The following is a 15,831-nucleotide window of genomic DNA, read 5'->3' on the forward strand; positions in this document are numbered from 1 at the left end:
AGAAAGCTACAGAATTTGTTGGACTCTTATTCTGGCGGGGATGGAGGGGGATTCAGAAACTGTTTTTATGATTCGACAAACACTTTAGTTGAAGCATGCTGAGTTTATGGTTATGTTTAGGAAATTCAAAAGACTTGATTAACATTTTTGAAAACTTGGTTTTAAATTTTTTCTCTTCTGAATCCTGATTGGTGCACAGATGTATATGACATCACCTGTTTTACTAACTGAGCAAGGCCTTTTTTGGACAGGTGAGATAAGCACAGAGAAAAACAGAAATACAGATATCTCTCATGTGAAATGAACAAAACTGTAATAACTTTGGCTGAATGTTGTGTTTTCATGTAGAAAATGAGAATCAGTCATTGTAAGAAGTTGTTTGAGAAAATGAGTTTTTCTGGGCCTTTAAGGCTAGGAAGAGATAAAATGTGAACACACTTGAAGCACAAGCTAGATCTACTTTTTTTCATTTAACCAAAAATCTCTGAACCTTAACCAAACAACAATATTTCCTCAAAACTTTAGGAGCACCTGTTATACTCAATTGCAGCTCCTTCCTTAATAGAACGCCCCCAAAATTTCTATTTCTTCGCACTTTCTGTGCTGGAACACCTGTATTCACACTCTGTCTAAGAAACTCCTTTTTAGTGCTTTTCTCTTAAAGCCCCCTCCCAAAAAAAGCCCTGTCTGCACTGATTGCATAGCATTTCGGGGTTTTCTGCATCTCTGCACTGTAATTGCAGGAGAGAAATGATTACTATTACTTTAACAGTGAATAGCAACCCTTTGTACCAATAAAACCTCTAAACACAGATATGTTGCAACTGGAATATGATGCAAAATCCGGAAGACATAAACAACACCTCAAACCAAGATTACATGTTTCCCTGATGTTAGCATGTGGCTACATGTAGCAGTGTAGGCTGCATGATGTCAACACTTAAAGTAGCGTGCCTGGAGCAGATGACCATATAAAGGGATCCATCATGATTGGGCGTTAGCTTGAAGACAAAATAGAAAAAACGTTGGAAACAGAGTGTTCAGAATAATCTGCAGCGAGAGGTTTGTGCTCACATGGATTATTCTATCAAATGCTTGCATCATCATTTGAAATTTTGGCCATGTTTAATATGAGTATTTGACATTGTAACATTATACGTGACCGGAAATTATGACAAGCATAACAGATCTTATTTAACCTTAGTGTATGAATAGAGTAATCTCACTAAATGTGGGATGCAGAAGGGAAAACCTGATTTTAGGTATTAAAGCGTCTGCTTTGTACGCCCACCATCCAGTCTGATGACCTCTGGATGGCCTCTGTGTGGTATGTCATTTTTGAAGAGACAGTTTGCAACCCTACCAAAGAACTTGGTATGGTAAAGTATAGTTTTAGGAATGGAGAACCAATCTTAAAGCACTTGCCCCATGAGTTCAGTACCTGAGATTAAACACTCATTATTCAGGGGGATCTGTGCAGGGACTAGGGACTTCTAAGGACTCAAATGCTACCATGTTACAAACCTCATGTGGAGTGATGGAGAGAGAAAGGAAAGGGAAGGTATAGTAACAGTGGAGGCCCACAAACCCAATCACAACTTAAACAGCAGGACCTCCACCCGTCAGCATCATCGCGGCTCTCCTTCTACTTTTTATTGTCTCCCCCTCTTTTTCCTTGTGCACCAACAATTGCTGAAAGAGGTGCCAGTTTGCAAAAGCAACACAAAGGAGAAGAAAGAAGGTTTCTGCAAGTTCTAATCCTGGGGAGCTGGAAAAAAGGGTCGGCTGAGGTTTTTCTCTCTCTCTTTGTGCCTGTCCAACAGCCCCGTTTCTTGATGAAAATGTCCCGCTGGATGAGGGCATTAGACGCCCGCTCTAATCCCGTGTAATTTCCCACAATCCCCTTTGCTTGCATCCTGCCAAGGAGGCCTTCGGCGCCCCGCTGAGCCCCTTGCTGCTGGCTTTTGCGTTCCCACACCCCTGCTCAAGCAGTATTTCCTCTGCTGGCAGAGAGGAAACAAGACACTCTGTCTCTCCTTCCCTCCTCCCTTTCATCTCTCTTTTCATCAGAGCCAAAACAGCAGCAGAAACTAGCAGCCTACTGATGAGTATGTCCTCACATTGTGACCTTTGGCAGAAGCAACCCGTGGTAAAGACCACAGAAGAGACAGACAGGTTTTAGTCATTAGCAGAATTAAAACCTTGGTCCACTACTGGTTGACCCAAATCACATCTGTGTGTGTGGCCTTGCTGCATTGTTGTCCTCCACTGCTGACGGTGTGTTTATGTGCAAGGCTGTGTATATTTGCCATAATCCCGTACAATCTCATTCTTACATAAAATGCTTTATTATCTTTTTTTTTTTATCTCGAGGCACATCGGAGGGTCACATAGGGAAAAAAACCCAGTGACACACTGTCTGCTCTTTCGTCCAAATGTCTATTTTAGAAGCATCCAGCAGAAGTGATAAATCTATTATACATGCTATGGCGTTCTCAATAGTCGTGTAAGCTGGTGCTAAAAGGGGCTTTGGATAAAACACATAATTGCGTAAAAAGCACATTGGTTGCTAACCAATGACCCATTCAGAGGACGTTTTCCACGCATGCTGAGAATTCCACTGAAGTCTTAGATTTAAGTCAGCACTTCTTATCTTGTCCAAGACTGATACCTCTGTTTGATGCTGAGTTGGTGCAGATAAAAACAAAGGCACCCACATTTTCAAGCTACTTCCTCTTTCTGTGTTCAAAATAGGTTGGTCAGTTGAAGATGGTATTGTCAGATGGTCTTTTTTTTTTTTTACTAAAAGTTAGTGAAACTCCTTTTGTGTCATCTGTCAACGTCTGTCTATTCAATGGTGGACCCACTGAACAGACAGAAGTTTCCATACCTAGAACCATGCCGCCAACAACATAAGTAAAAACTAACTTTACATGAAAAATGGTAAAGGTAAAAACTCTAACTGGCACTGCTTTTCATCATCTTTACCCCATCAGTTTACTCCAAACTTGCATATGTCTGTTTGGATAAGAAGTCCTATTCAGTTTCAAGATTTTCCTGACAATAATCAATTACTTTTCCTGCCTATGTTTGGCAGGGAGGGAATATTTTAGGCTGTTCTCATGCACTCTTCGTACATTTACATACAAAAAATGATGCACCACAATTTGAATTTCGTGCATGAAATCCTAAAATCTGTGATGACAGATGGCAAGAGTAATAAAAGGGAAGTAGTTTGTATAAGTAGAAAGTTTGAGGCTTTGGATAGGTCACAGAACATGGGACTGTCCCTCAAGAGACTGGTGTTAGGTACTGCGTGAAACCAAGTCAACTCTGAGTTATTTTAATGTGAGTGTTGTCACCTTTTTTTGATCCCCTAAACCTAACCAACGTAACCTAACCTACTAAAATTTACGTTAAGTGCATAACTTTACAATTGATACATATTGTCATTGTGGGGTGCCAGTTCCTTAGATATCATATGACCTGTTGTATGTGGATACATTACATATTTTCTTAACATATATTTAGAGCTTATTAACTTTCATACCAAGGTGGCATAAATTATATGGTAAACATATCTGATGGACCCATTAGACACTATGTAAACTTAAGCTGAAATATTTAGGTCTATAAATTTAAGCACACATCACCCTACATTAGGATTTTGTTTGTAACCAAATGTGCATGGGCATTTGTAAATAGGAAGTGGGGAATGTTCCTATGTACTAAACATCTTGTTAATATGTAATGAAGAAACTATGCAAAGTTTCTCGTGTAGTAGCAAAGTATTCTTACTTGGCCTTGCAGTTACAGAAAGAACATATGCAGAGCTGGTTGATTGTTACAATATTTAATCGTGTGAATCTCACAAGAGCTGAGTGTTAATGTGTGAATGCAGGCTTTACTTATATGTTATGAATGTGTGTGTGTGTGTGTGTGTGTGTGTGTGTGTTTTAACCTAAACTTCTGTATATCACAAATGTGTGCATGTGTGTGCTATACTTTCAATCATATTTACAAATATGTGTTTCCAAATTTCATTCCCAAACATTGCAGGTTTTAAATTCTGACCGCATATCTCTCTCTTTCTCTCTATGTGTGTGTGTGTGTTATCTGTGTGTGTGTGTGTTTTGATCTCTGCGGCAGGCAGCAACACCTCTGCTGCCTCTGAGCTGCTCTGCTCCTGTAAACACAGCAGTGACTGCTCGGTGTCACGCAGAAAAAAAGAAGGACACAAGCAGGCCAGCTTCCCATCAGTGCTATGTTCAGCTAGTAGCCTAATGCATATGCAGTGAGTAGACACACAAACACACACACACCAAGTTAGCTTGCCCCCAGCTGTTTTTAAACCTGACTGAAAACTATTTTATTCATAGCTTAATGCAAACAGAAAAAAATCCATTGGCTGCAAATTACTCTCTTGTCATATCTTTAGCTTGTTCCATTTCCTAATAAGTTATTTAATCACAGAAAGTAATCCCACTATGTGTAGAGTAGTAATTACACAGAAAAAAATAGTGCACAAACAGTTTTAGGAGGCCTGCATCATGGCTCTGTTAAACTTCTAACCTCTGTTCAATTTCACTACCAGACTGAGTGTAAATAAAGTGCAGGAAATAGTTGAAGGAATATTGCTGGTTAGTGTTGACATACCAATGTCCAATCCTCTGCTTCCCATGCTTATGAAGATTTAATGACTACAATAACAATAATAAACCACACAGTGGTTATTGCCAAAAAGTGGTTATTGGACAGTTGTCTTTGTGGTATTCTTTGAACACTGATTTGATTACAAGCAGCACAATGACACTGATTTCCTTAAAGACTGAGATAAATGACAAATTACTCTTGCAAAAAACACTTTATATACAGCATGTTGGGGTTTGTTTTGAGTTGTGTCGCCACATATTTGGTTTTCTGAGGTAACAGAACCTTTTACATGGGTGTTCTCCAAGAGGGCTTCAGTTTTTGGTTCAGAACTGTTGTACTGTCATTTGGTTGGTGCAATATCTGTGTGGGCAGGCAACTGAATTGGTTTGACATTGCTTTAATTATGATGGCCTCATGGGCAATTATCCAGATGGAGGGATCGATGTTATTCGACGTTGCTTTGTATAATGTGTGGTTATCAGCACTCCCTACCTTACTGTTTGAGATCCTGTATGTTACTATGTGTCTTAGTTCAATGTTCAGTGCAGTAGTAAGTAAGGAGTACTGATGTTACAGGGAACCTGTTGCTATGGGTTTTGATGGTCATGGTCATTTGTTAATGAAAGAATGAATAAAATGAAAAGTAGAGTTTAATGGAAATGAGTACGTTGATTGATTGATTGATTGATTGATTGATTAGGTAGTTGATTTAAGTGTCATGCATTTAATTGTGCCCAGTCCACATGGGCTTATAAGATACTGATAATAACAATAAAAATAGGATACAAAGATGGTCGCGTAGCCCTTTCTAATACCTCCTCAGAACAAAATATAAATTATTCTAGGAGAATATACAAACCAATAATGGGCATTTATACCGGATACAGTGTTTTCTGGTGTAATTTCCATGTATTTCCAATTAATCTAACAATTTACGCTAATGAACTTTTATTTTTTATTGAAGGCTAGTTAACTTTTCTTTTTTTTGCTAGCTACTGTTTGAGTCGAATGCAAACTTAATAATGATGCCTAGGAAGTATTACATGCTTTGAAAGGATAGGTGCCTTGAACTGCTAATAGCAGGCCTATATAACATAGCCAAATGGTATGTGGGTTTTATTAAAAATATAAAGGCTATACAGGAAGACCTGCTCCATGTAGTAGTGAACCACAGAAATGTCAGTTAACTACTACCATTGGAAATACCACCCACTGGCTTGAATTTTAAAGAAACACTTCACCTGCAGTGACCATCTGTATATCAGTTACTCATCATATCTGACCTTGACTCTGTGAAGAAAACTGAATTTTTCTCACATGCCTCTGCCATGAACAGAGAATCTAAAACAAAGCTAACATTCTTCATGAACTGAAGTAATCAGGGTCCACATTTAACTACAGCAAAACTATATCAAAGCATCCATATACAAACTTTAACACAACTTCTGCAGCATAATCCAAGTGTCATTTATCCAGTAGTGTGCTCAGAACTTCCCAAACACATGCAAACCCATTTTTGCTAAAACATCAAAATTAAAACTCAGTACAAACACCCTCTTCCACAATTTAGATATAACAAGCAATCAGTTATTGATATACAAATGGCCATTTTGTGGGTTAAGTATGTCTTTAAGCTGCCAGTATACTCAGTTAGAACTGCCTGTCAGATGGTCAAATAATGCAATGTCTAACAAAAGGTTAGCAAAGCAAGCTGAGCTTATAAACTTCCAATTTCATACTAGAAGCTACTTAGCCTCGTTTGCTAGCTTCTGCTTTTTGAGTGGAAACTCAACAGAATGATGGGTCCTCAGATGTGTCAGTCAACCATAGTGAAGAGAAACACTTGCGTGTGGAGGTGTTCGTAGGACATCTTTATAAACTGGCAGAGCATTGTGACTTTGGAGCTGCTAAGGATGAACAGATAAGGAATCGTACTGTCAGCGGGATCGCGATTGTAGACTGACGTGTCACAGAAACTAGAGCTGGAGCCAGGTTTAACGCTGGAAAAAGCCATCTGCGGTGCTCAACAGTCTGAACTCAAGCTTCAAGCCATTTGACAAGCCACCTTAAAAGAGACAGGCTATAGGAAGAAGCAAGCTACAGTTTAAAGGAGCAGCAAAAACAACTAAATAGAAAAACTGTACAAAATGTGGCAGAATGCATGATCATGGTGCCTGCTCTGCAATAGGAAAACGCTGCCCTAAGACTGGTCACTTTAAAGCAATGTGCAAAACTAAGCTTGTTAGCTGTGAAAAGTACCGACATGGATAGTGATGAAGGGAGTGTGTGGTTTTTAGGAGCTGTCACAGAGGATAAACACCCCAACAATGACAAATGGCCACAAGATCTGCCCATAATGGGAATACTGTGCAATTTAGAATTGACAAAAGTGCTGATATTACAGTAATATCAGAGAACACTTTTCTAAGTCTGCCACAGCGCCCTCTCTTGAAAGACACTAATGCAGTTTTCACAAGTCCCAGTGGAGAGCTCATTTACAAAGGCAAATTTCTGACTGACTATGACTGGGTGTGAAACACACGTTCTGGATATAGGTGATGAAAGGCCCATTCACCACTAACCTGCTTGGACGGGAAACAGCTATTAAAGTGGGGCTTGGGTGCAGAGTGGAGAGACTTGAGGCATATGAAGATGTTTTTGGGGACATTGGACCATTGAACTGTGATCCTGTGAAAACAGAGCTCAGACCTGATGCCTAGCCCTACAGCATCGCCACACCACTGCGTATTCCTTTTGCCATCCTGCCACAAGTGGAGGCGGAACTGAAACGAATGCAGTCACTTGGCATTATTGAGGAAGTAAAGGAAGCTACCGCCTGGGGTGGGCCTATGGTGCAAGTGATCAGAAACAATAAGAAACCAAGAATCTGTGTCGACTTAACAAAGCTTAACAAAGCAGTGAAACATGAGAGGTTTATTCTACCTACGCTGGAGGACATTGCACCAATACTCTCAGGGGCAACAGTTTTCTTCACAGTTGATGCCTCAAGTGGGTTTTGGCAAATACAGCTTAATGCAGATAGCAGACAGCTCACAACTTTCATTACACCAGTGGGTCGTTTCTGCTTCCGGAGGCTTCCTTTTGGGATTACATCTGCCCCGGAAGTATTTCAACAAAGGATGAGCACCCTCCTGAGAAATCATGCAGGCACTGCGGTGGCAGTGATGGATGATATCCTGTTTTTTTGGTAGGATAGGATAAAGACCATGACCAAAACCTTAGTGCAGTTATGCAGACTTTTAAAGTTTCAGGACTGAAACTGAACAAGTGTCAGTTTGGAAAAACTGAAATCCAGTATTTTGGACACATCATTGGAAAGGATGGCATCAAGCCTAACCCAGAAAAAGTCAGAGCTGTCACAGAGCCGCCTCGCCTCACTGACGTCACAGAGCTACGCCACAGGATGGGGATGATCAGCTATCTGGGAAGCTTGCTCTCCGACCTTTCATCTGTCGTGCACCCAATAAACAGCCTGCTGTGATGCGCAAGAAGAGGCATTCAAACAGGTGAAGGCCATGTTGACCACAGCGTCAACATATATATATATATATATATGTCACACCACTAGATGTCACTGTAGACTCCCTGGACTCACGGTGAAGCAAAGGCTTCTTGGTAACGTCAGTACCACTGTAAGTTAGTCCAGAGAACGCATACACAGTAGCGGGAGTGTTACACATGCAGCCTGTTCAGTTGTCTGCCTCCTGAATAAATAACCAGTGAAGTTTAAGAGAATGAGTCCATGAACTTCATGTCAATTTCTGGATATGGTCAGTTTGATTGCAAGAGAAATGCTACAATTTCACAACATACAGAGCTCCAAATGCATCCTGTGCTGTGCTGTGATTGAGCAACTCTATGGGATTGCCATTTGTAGATCAATAGAGGATAAGTGTGCCACTCTGGATTCCCCTCACTCCACACCAATCACCGCAGACAACTGGGGTCAACGGCGGACAGTGTAACTGGATGACACAAGAGGAAATCCACTCAGATGAGACTGCAGCAGCTGACTCAAGTAAAGAAAGTTTCCTCTGGTGCAAGTTCACTGTCATCACTTCCCCTTTGTCTTGAGATGCTGTTCTTTCTTTAGACATGTAGGAAAATCTCGAGCTCAGCAAAAACTAAATGTGGTGCTCTCATTTCCTTAAAGATTGGCTGCACCGGTGGAATGGGACTGGAATAGCGACTGTTTGCTTTGGTGGTTTGAAAATCTGTATCATAATAGTCCCCAGAGGAGGGGGAAAGCATTCTATGTTTGCAGAGCAAAAGAGCTGAACAACTGCTGAGAGGATTCATTTTGATTTTCAGCAGATGTACAGTTAATCAGCAGTGTTTTCAGCATGTAAAATGTTTCTGAACACACTTGACATATCATACCTCTCACCTCATGTGGTATGTGTGGCCGCTAACGGGACCGTTCTGCGGGAAGCCGTCCCCGTGAGATGTGACGATAGCTGAGAGAGTTGTTGGAGCCAGATGTAATCACACAGCCATCGTGTCTACTGTGCAACCATAAATCATTGAAACCATCTGAGCATTGTAATCACGCCGGGATCCACATGTGGATCTTGTTCGTCGGTGGCGGTGCAGCGAAAAACCATGACACTCTGGGAAAGTTGGGGGGGGGGGGCATGGGAAACTTCTCACAGCGGGTGGTGAAAAGGGATTGTAGCGCAGTTTTTCTGTGTGTTGCTGCAGGTTCGCTCCTCATTATGCTCTGCTGTGGAATGTAAGAAGGCGGTGGTTGGGACGGAGGCCACCATGGGACTGTCTCTGTGGTCAGCCGCAGCGGGAACGACAGAGAAACATTGGGAAACATGAGCTGGCGAGATCAACACATCTTCAGGGGTGGCTAATCTGCCTCCGGCCGCTGATCCAAACGGACAAACAGCACTTTGACGGGATTTCACAACCGCCACTCTGCATTATGAAAAAGCATATTTCACGGCACAGCTCGGGGCGATTCCTGTGGGGGCAAATTGATTGAAATCCATATTTGAAACATCACTCAACCACGGACACATTTTGACCCACAAAGGCAAATCCCACCATCCTCTCATCAGGCCATCTTTTATCTTCTGCATCCTGTAATTTCAATCAATCATCCTCCTACATCTTTCTCCTTCTCATCCCTTCATCCCGTCGCTCTAACCCCCGCCCAGCCAAGTTGCTGTCTACTGGACCCTGTGGATAACAATTGAATTAAATTGTTGGCTCCTGTCTCTAAGCTCTGGGAGTGTTTGCTGTCTTTGGGATGTATGGTATGTAGCTAACCCTCTAACCCTATCTGCTTTCTGATCCGCTCCCTGCTCTGTCAGTCAAGCCTGCAGAGGTCAGGGGGTTCAGATAGCGCTCAGCAGCATCATCCATTACCTCACTGCCGGCTGCTGGGCTTAGAGCACAATCAATGGACTGCGCACACACTCACAAAGGTGCATTCGCACTCACTCACACATGCACCCAGAAGCTAAAACACTCCTCAGACCGCCTAATTATGGCCACATTGCAACCTAATGAAACACACATGCATCAAAGCGTTCATACATGGAAATGAGCAGCAAAGACACACTTGACCTCCTTTTGGAGGAGATGCGCTGACATACAATGCCTCTTAAAGCTTTCTGCTTTGTTCTGGCCCATCATACAGTAGATGGTGATGAGTAGACAGTAGGCTGTGTCTGTGTGTAATGGGATGAATAAGTCTCACCACGCTCCAGTTGATACTGCTGTCTCTTTACATGGAGTCCACAGTGATGACTCCTCTGTTTAACAACAGCAAGGGAACACCTTGATACTGTGCTGTAAGGAGCATCACAAGGAAATACTCTGCACTTAACAATGTGCAGATGTTTTTGTAGCCTGGGCCAGCACACTCAGCATTGTATACATTTGTTAACATAACACACTCCTTGAGAATCTAAAGCTTGTGTGCTTGTGTCGTGTTGTTATATATGCTACCTATAAGACAATTATATTATTATCACATACATACAACATATAACATAAAATAAGGAATACCCATTGTAAAATTTATATTTGTAGGCCTACCTATATTAAAAATGTCTACATCATGAATTTTGGATGTTATATGTTGCTACCATGTATGTTGTTACTATGTTACTATACAAACATGTTGAATGCTTTTGATATACATGTCTATCTTTTATATTTACATATGTTATATCAACATATATCTATGGGCTTTTGGATGGATATATTTAACATAAACAATGACCGATATTATATGTCTACAATATAAGCATATATTTTATACGCTCATATGTTAAATTGTCTATTATACAGTTTTTATATGATATTATATGTTGGGACCACATGTGGTCCAATAGGTGTAATTTATATATGTAAATTTATGAAAACAACATATATACAAAAAACTAATTATGCGCATGTATTGTATTACGGCATGTTTCACCATTAGATGTGAACAATACATATTGAATTTGTATATGCAAGTTTAGAAAAACAACACATACAAATATTCATTTGACATACATGTCATGTATGTAATGTATATGTACATCATTTTTAATAACATAATACTAACCCTAACCTTATACTAATTGGTTTTGGGATTGATATATATGTACACAAATTGTCTGCCATAAAATCATGTATTTTGTTTGTACATATTTTAAAAATATATGAATTTTTTAACAGTATTATAAGTTGCAACCATATATGTTATTAATTTATATGTAATTTATAAATGTCAGTTGATAAAAATAACATATATATAAAAATTCAGTGTACTCATATATGTTTTCGCATTCATTTTGACATACATTTCTTACTTATATATACAGATATATAATCAACATATATTGCTTGGTTTTCAGATGGATATGCACATAATGTATATGTTTTAAAAGTACATTAAGAATGTTTTTTTAAGGATTCCTATGTTGGGACCATGTTAATGATGTATATTTAATTTATACATGCAAGTTTATGAAAACAACATACATGCAGTAATTATTCTGAATATAATACAAACGTGCAATTGTTAAGGTTCTAGACTTTTATATTATGGATTGTGCAAAATATGCTGGAAGGCAGTGCAGAATAATGCAGCTGATATTTTGTACATTCATTTGGTTTCAGGCATCTGGTATTGTTCCCTGAAAATGAACCAGTGGCTGTCACAGTTTCACAAAAATATTTTCATAGCAGAGACGAGGCGGCTGCAGAATATGCTCACAAAGACAAGCCAAACTGTCTGGGGGCAAAAGCAAAAACATACATCATGTCTGAAATTGGTGGCATCAGAGTGGACTAAGATTAATGGCACTTCGATGTAGAAAAATAATGCATTAAAAAGTCCTCCTATGAATATGTTATTGACTTAAAAGAAAGACAGTGTTGGCCATCTCTGTCAAAAACAGCATATTATTAAAAGAAGAGATTTCAGGACAGAAAAATATCAACATTTATTGTGATACTGGGGGGCAGATTTTGGAGTTCCACTTTCACTCAATATGTGTTCACAAACCAATGTCATTAGCTCGTGATTTACAGAGTTAGCGTCTGGTCACACGGGCAGCGTTGTTGAGGCGAAGTTTCTGCAGGGCTGTCTGCTGCTAAATTAGGGCTGGCTCAGGCTGCCTGGACCAGCCCATAGTCAGGCTGAAATAGGTTTAATCTGCCAGGGGACTTTCTATGATACACTGAGCTCCTTTTCCTTCTTGTACTCCTACCATCTGAAAATTGTGCATGTCTGTTTACTGCATTACCCTTACTGCTTTGCTTAGCCTTGTATATGTGATAGCTGTTTGTTAGCTTAGCTTAGCCTCAGTAGTTTAGCTTAGCCTTGCATCTGTGATAGCCATGTGGGACTGTCACTACCTGAGGCCCGTGATTACGGAGCCTGGGTCTGTTGAACTGCACTACGCTAATCCGGTTGCCTCTCGGGAGCATTTCTGCTCCTTTGTTTCCTAGTTTTCCTGGATCCTGGCCATAACCTTGACTGTGCCTGATCGTGGTGATAGTGACCCTGCCTTTGGTTGTACTCATGCTGTGGCTGCACTGATACTGTACTGCCTGCTAACCCTGATCATGGTCTTGGTCCTGGTTGCGCCGATGCAGTGATCATGCCTTTGGACACCTCCCTATCAATACACGTGCAAGACGCTTATCAACACCCACGATATCATCATAGAGTGCATTTAATAATTTCATACCTATCATTATTGGCATATGGCATGCGTCTGTTTCCATTATTGCTGTGCCTCTCTCCCCCTCTCCTCCCCTCTCTCTTTCTCTTCTCTTTTTGCCATGATTGCATTACATTTGTACTACATTTGCACTGTAAAGCCCTCTGAGGCAAACCATGTTTTGTGATAATGGGCTCTATAAATAAAATTGACTTGACTTGCTATGAGTACTGTATTTCCACATTTATGAGCACATATTCCACTCATGTGAGGTTGTGTAAGCTTGTGCATTGCTAATGTTTCACAATAAAATACCTTGTGTCAACAACTGATGGGATTCAGTTGACAGAGGAGTTGTCAGAGGACTTTTATTTTGAAACGGAAGCAGGAACATTTGAGTAAATCAGATACATTTGTATTTCCTCATCTCTGTGACAGATAAAGACATTCAAACTATAATTAAAGGTGGTATAGAGTCAATATAATTATCAAAACCATTTGCACTGTCTATTTCTGCTGCTAACCGCTGTTTCTGGCAGGCAGCTGAGACGCACTTGACCAGTGCTGCTCACGCAGGCAGTGTTGGCTGCTTTAATTTGTTAACATCAGCACCAAAAAAACCCCACAAAATTTCAATTAGCAGTTTGATAGGGATTATGTGTCTGACGATTTGTTGGCTCAAAGCAGTTGCTAGGCGGGCACTCTGGAAATTTTCTGATCACCACACTTGAGAAGAATCACATAACCCTTCATAAAACAAGGAATCATCATCCTATCTAATTCTGCACAAGAAGAGGAAAACAAGTGTTTTGAAATGTATAAATGTCAAACTTAACTATGTCAAGTATGACTTTGTAGAGAACAGGCTACATATCAGTGTAAAAACACAGTCATACACACACACAGAGACTTCCAAATCTTGGGTTATAGAAAGGTCACAGCCAGTTTATACGAGGTAATTTATGTAAGGATAATTGTCCCAGAGTGATTTGAAAATGATTGGTTAAACGGAGGAAAACTGGATTTAATAACGACTCAACCCATAGGTTGAGCTCAGGAGGTTTGCATGGAAATATGTGATATGCTATCTTTTTATTGGCCTCATTGCTTTTTATTTATTGCAGCCTATTAATTCGCACTCATTTATCACATCACATGCTCCTTCCAACACCATCATAGCAAAAGATTTGGCTGTCCTCCATTCTTGGGCTTAATCTTAATTGGAAACCGCTGCATGTGGTATGAAAGAAATAGAGGCAGAGAAGAAGAGAGAGAGAGGAGGGACAGGGAGAGAAAAGAGACAGACAGAGGGATGACAACATAATATATCAAACATGAGAATATCCGTTAAAACCAGACAAGCAGCAAATCACTCGTACTCCACTGCGCTCTGTTCTCGACCGCTCTATTATTCAGCAAGAGTACAGCTGCGTCTTGTGACTGCGTAACACATTTTATAGTTGGAGTTCTGGTAGTGTACGTGTTTGAAGAGCAGCAAACCAAGGGGGTCGGGCGGGGGCCACAAATACCATGATATGTATGGTGGCCTTGAATGTCAGCATTTGGTTGGGTTTAGGTTGATATTCGTCTTTTAACCTAAAGAAGAATAAAATAAATTTTTTAGCCCAAAACTGAAAATATTTGACAACCATACCATGATGACAGCATGCTAACAATTAATTAATATTCTCTGGATGAGGATGTTAACATACTAGACTATGACTATGACTATGATGTTGACATTCTAAACTATGACTTCATGAGGTTTTTGATGAAATACTTTACTATGATATCTTGGTGACTTTTTTTTATTTTTTTATCATAATGATTTCTTTATGACACACAAAACTTAACATTTTTAATGATTTTTTTTCAAAACATAATATAGCATTTAAAATACTTTTTTTATGACAAACTACACTATGTATTTTTGGGGGGGTTTGCACAACAGTCTATATTATGGTGTTTTTTATGATTTTTGGATGACATAGTATACTGTGACATTTTAATGTTTTTTTGACAACATACAGTGCTATTTCTTTTTATATGATTTTGGGAAGACATACCATACTATGATGTTTTAAATGATTTTTGGACGACATAGTATGACATTTTTTATAATGTTTTGGATAGCATACTATACTATGACAAATTTGTTGACACTTGGACAACATACTATATTATGACTTGTTTTTAATGATTTTTGGACAACAATCTATCTCATCTCTATCTTCAGTGAATTTTGAGCAACATACAACATGATGGTTTTGGTGATTTGTGAGTGACATACCATACTATGATGTTTTTGGTGATTTTTTTGAGCAACATACTATACTATGATGTTTTTGATGATTTTTGAGCTACATACTGTACTATGGCATTGTTGATTATTTTAAAGCGACATACTGTACTGCAAAGTTTGTGATGATTTTTGAAAGACATACTTGAGTATGACGTTTTTTAAGATTTTTCAGTGACATACTATAGTGTGCCGGTTTCAATGAGTTTTGAGTGACATACTGTACGTTATACGTTGTAATGTTTTTGGTGATTTTTGAACGGCATACCTGAGTATGAAATTCTTGATGAGTTTTGAGCAACATACTTTGGAATGACAGTTTTGATCATTTTTGAGCTACATATTATACTATGATGGTTTTGATGACTTTTGAGTGACATACCATACAATGATGTTTTTTATGTTTTTTGAGCCACATACTATATACTGTGACTTTTTTTATTATTATTATTGATGGGTTTTTGAGCGACATACTGTACTATGATATTTTTGATGATTTTTCAGTGACATACTATACTGTGCCGGTTTTGATGAGTTTTGAGTGACATACGGTATAGAATAGTATGGCGAAAAATCTCAAATTTTTAGCTGTCCAAAAAATGTCTGAAAAACATTTATTGTAGCTCTTATATATGCAGTATGGCATTGCCTGTTAAGAAAAAGGGCCCAAAAATGGAAAAAAAA

The 15,831-nt window shown here is 39.4% G+C and overlaps 1 long non-coding RNA gene across 1 annotated transcript in view; it reads left to right on the forward strand.

Annotated features, from left to right (window-relative positions):
- Positions 1–4,520, forward strand: part of LOC121953989 — an 82,434-nt gene extending 77,914 nt beyond the window's left edge. The window contains exon 10 of the long non-coding RNA XR_006106533.1: positions 4,150–4,520. This is a non-coding gene — a long non-coding RNA (uncharacterized LOC121953989). The remainder of the gene's footprint in view (positions 1–4,149) is intronic.
- Positions 4,521–15,831: the final 11,311 nt, after the last annotated feature.

The sequence above is a fragment of the Plectropomus leopardus genome, chromosome 14 (genome assembly GCF_008729295.1).
Source record: "Plectropomus leopardus isolate mb chromosome 14, YSFRI_Pleo_2.0, whole genome shotgun sequence".
Lineage (NCBI taxonomy): Eukaryota > Metazoa > Chordata > Actinopteri > Perciformes > Serranidae > Plectropomus > Plectropomus leopardus.